Raw genomic sequence first — 4,313 nt, 5'->3', positions numbered from 1 at the left:
TGTTGTGAAAGAAAGATTTCCTGGAATTGCTCTTCCCCAGAGTTAAATAGGGATATCTGTCCACAGACACTGCAACTCCCACTGGTCTCTCATGTTAAATAAGTGTCAATGAAGACTTATGGGGTCACAGTACAGTGCAGCTCCAATTGCTATATCTTCCGCCCATACCACCGTGTGAAACACAGATATGTATTCACATCGCTGCGTCATGTACCTCTGCAATATGACAACAATATATCTTCATCTACCATCTAGAATTCATTGAGAAATGTTGCCAGTGCAGTAAAGCTGATATACAGTGTAGTCCATACAATGTTCTGTCAACTGAAAATCAACAAGACAATTTGGGAAGGGTGGAGATGGAGCAGCTATCACTCTGAATCCGTTACCTCCATGGGGCCCTTTTGTTGTGTAGATGATTAGGCACTCAGGCTGAAATTACAAAAAGAAATGCATGTTTCCCTCTCCCAGGGAGGTGCTTGTTGTGTTATCAGTGAAATATCCACATGAAAACTGTGAATTTACATATGCAATGCCAGAGTGAGGAGCTTCCATTTAGCTTCAATGGGCGCAGTAACACCCACAGATGGCCCCTGTGGTGTGTTCCTATAACTTCCTTTTGCTGTTGGGGTGAGGGCAGTAGCCATCAAGACCAACAAAACATTTTGCAGCAGGACTCTGACGTATCCTACAAAACATTACCGAAGGAATGCTTTGATCACCACATAAATTAAAGAAGGATTATTGCCAGACCTACACGTATTACCAGCTACATGTGCTTCTACCGATCCAGCTTATGAACAAGTTACTTTTATCCTGATATGATTGAAGTCATTCAGACTGCATGCCGTGATACATTGCTTTCATTCTAAAATACTCGTGGTAGTCATGGATGATATTTAAAAATTTAGCTATCTATATCACTGGATAAAAGCATCCACTAAGTTAAAATATGGAAGTTACAAAGCCTTACGTACTACCAATTGGTTTTGCAACTGTTAGTCAAATCCAGTCATTATATCAGAGTGAGTCTAGTCTGTATGTGGGAACAAAGCTGTGTTTAGCAGTAAAGGTGCAAAAAAGTGGAATCTAAAATGTTTTCAGTGTGTGTGTGTGTGTATGAGGTATTATTACTGTAAGTCAGGCTGTGACCAAATTTATTCTCTGCTGTAGCCGACAATGTGTAATTTAAGGCCCTGTGCTTCTGTCAGTGGCTCTGTTGATAGATTGTTCCACCTGGCTTTCCCTCCTCCCTTATTGGACAGGGCTGTCCTGCTCTAACCTGGCTTCTTGGGATGGTGCCAACAACTTCCTGTGAGTGGTTCGATTTTTAATCTTTATCTCCTTGCATCTTCCCCCGCCATCAGGATTAAAATTTTTTTTGGGGAAAACAGATTTGAGCTGGAACTGGGTTAGCCAATGGGCAGAGAACATTGCTATGTCATTCTGGACCGGTGCTGCTAAATAGTTATCAGCGTAAACTGCTTTGCCCTTATACAAGACACTGTTTAGATTGCCAAGTAATACTATGATAGAGGTGAAGAGGGTGAATGGTCTATATGCTAATCATGCTAAACTTTTCTGCCTTTATACATAGGACAGAAAGCTGTGAAAAACAATGCCATTACAACATAATCAAACATGACAGAGGAGCAAAGTTTTAGGTGTTTTTATGAATATTTTAATCTTAAATCTAAAACTTGCCCTCATGTAGTTATTTTTCCTAGCCTGGAGTTAAACCGGCTTCTCAGGGCTGGCGGTATCTGGAGGGGAAACAGTGGGCAGACAAAGGCAGCAGCAATATTTAATTCTGCTGTCAGATTGCAAAGGCCCGGGGCCTGTGGCTGAATCACCAAAGTAAATATCCACAATATCAGTAAATCCCTCCCTGGGCAATGCTGGAATTACTGAGCTAAATGTTGCCTTTCAAGAACAATTTGATACTCCTAAAACTAAAGAAAATTATACACACGCTCACACACACACACACACACACACACACACACACACACACACACACACACACACACACACACGTGTGTGTATTAATGTATGTTTTCATGCCCAAACGGGCCTTACATTGATCTTCCATCTTTTTTCTTTGCTGCCTATAGAGATTGACCTTGTAATGATCAACCTAACTAAATTCTAAATTCTGAGGCCCACATGTGGACCCTGGCATTGCTACATATAAGTCCTATAAAGTCTCACAGGCTCTTTAAAACACATATCAACCAAATCCACAAGATGCGGTCCATGTCCATCTGTCGTTACCGTATTAGTGGAAATTTAAAACAGTTTTAATATCCCTGATTGCCCTGCTTCTGTGTGGTTTGTCTGGATTGACACATCAGTCTAAAACAGCATATATAATATTATGCCTCTATTTTTTAGTTGTGAGCCAATTTAGCTACCAATACTGCTTTTTTGTTGTTTTATAAATTTTTCCCCATTACTCACAGATGACACACAGTGTTGAGTGGAGGACTCAACATGTTCTGACCGTTTTTACTTTAAAGTGTCCTTAGCCAGCCACAAATACTTACATTTCTTAAAAAAATACCCTTGTTGGAGGGATACCTCCTTCCACCTCAGTGCTTTTACCCAAGCAGTGAGTGAAACACAGTATAAACCTGCCTCACGAGAAAGGCTGGAGAAGCAAGCTTGCCTGCTGCATTGTTCCCCCTTCTGAAGCTTTTACCTGTCAGTCTTTTCCCATCAAAACACTCCCTTTTCAGACTCCAGGCAAGAGTTAACTTCCTCTCATTTTACGTCAGAGTCATACTACCTACTATTCCTTAAACTGCATACCTGTATTTCTGGAAAGATGTATTTCTACTCCAGCTCTTTTGCTCTCAGTCCAGTTTGCCTGTAAATTTCCACTCTGAAGTATTGCATACGTAGCTGAGTAATGTGTCTGACATGACTCAGCGGTAAACTTGTCAAGCATACATCTGGCTCGGCCATACCTGCATATCAAAACCTATTTAGCAATCTGACTCTACCTGTGTCCTTTGCAACAGTACAGAATGTTATATTATGCCATGGCCTCTTATGATTATCCAACAGAGAGTAAGGGTTTGTTTTAATGTTGATACTGCAATGACCATCTATAGAGAATAAGAGAGAAGAGATTGATTCCTTAAATCTCACAAGTGAATTATACATTTGTATCATGCCCGTAACCAGGTTATGAGGTCACCGAGGTCTGGACCTCGGTAATTTTTTTAGAGCTAAAAATAAAATTTGAAGCTAGATAAAACTGGATAAAAAAATCAGTGTTTGAGAACTTCTCCTCTGAGACGAGTGCATGCTTAATTCAGTTTATAATTGTTATTTAGTGTCCGCTCTGTGTGAAAGTTGTGAGAGAGGGTGCGAGCGCAGCCCCTTGCATCATCAGCACTTCCACTGACAGCAGCAATTTGAATTTACGCACATTGGCAGCAGCAGGTGGCTTGTGTGTGAACTGGCAGCATACCATTTGGTACGACAAAGCAACTATCGTTATGCCATTATCTGTAAGAATAATAATAAAACAGTAACCTGGTACAGCATCTGGAGTAATTGTATGAAACATGTTAAATATGCGTACTCTGGCCATGATGAAGGCTAGGCTATTTCTTTCATATTAATAGGCTAGCTAACATTTCACACAACGCCATTGATTAAAAAACAGCTTATGTAGCCGATGTTATCAATAATAGAAGGCCTATGAAACATTTCAAAGCCAAATTTGGAAATGAATACAAGTTACTGTCAAGCATTTTTCTTTTATTTTTATAGCTAACTAAGATTTGTATGTATGTATGTAATGTTTATATGTGTAATTTTGACAAAACCTAACCCTCCCCCGGACAATAACACTGACAAAAGTTACAACAGGAAATACGTGACTCCCAGGCCTCCTCATCAGAGATGCAGTGGAAATCAAATCAGTTAAGGGAGATACGGATAATCTCCAAGCTGACAGACCTTGCCTGACACCACGGTGGACCACATATGCAGAGATTCTAATTTCCCTGTCTGCTGAAAAAACCCATCTTTCCCATCGGAAAAAGACTCCTGAATGAGTCTATTCACTGGGGGGAAAGAAGAGCAGAGGAACCCTGTGAGGTACTGCCACACACGGTGTCCATGACCCTCGTTCTCATATTTTTAAAGGGAGGCCATGGTGTGTTGTGGCTGCAGAGAAGAGAGTGATGGTTCACCCCCCCCCCCCCCCCCCCCCCAAGTAGCACTGAACCTGTAGCCCACTCAGGAGTGTAAATATGAAGGCATAGCCAATCAAGTTTCAGCTCTCATCTCCTTTTGCT

This window comes from Megalops cyprinoides, chromosome 13 (assembly GCF_013368585.1).
Source record: "Megalops cyprinoides isolate fMegCyp1 chromosome 13, fMegCyp1.pri, whole genome shotgun sequence".
Taxonomy (NCBI): domain Eukaryota; kingdom Metazoa; phylum Chordata; class Actinopteri; order Elopiformes; family Megalopidae; genus Megalops; species Megalops cyprinoides.
This window is presented reverse-complemented; position numbering follows the sequence as displayed.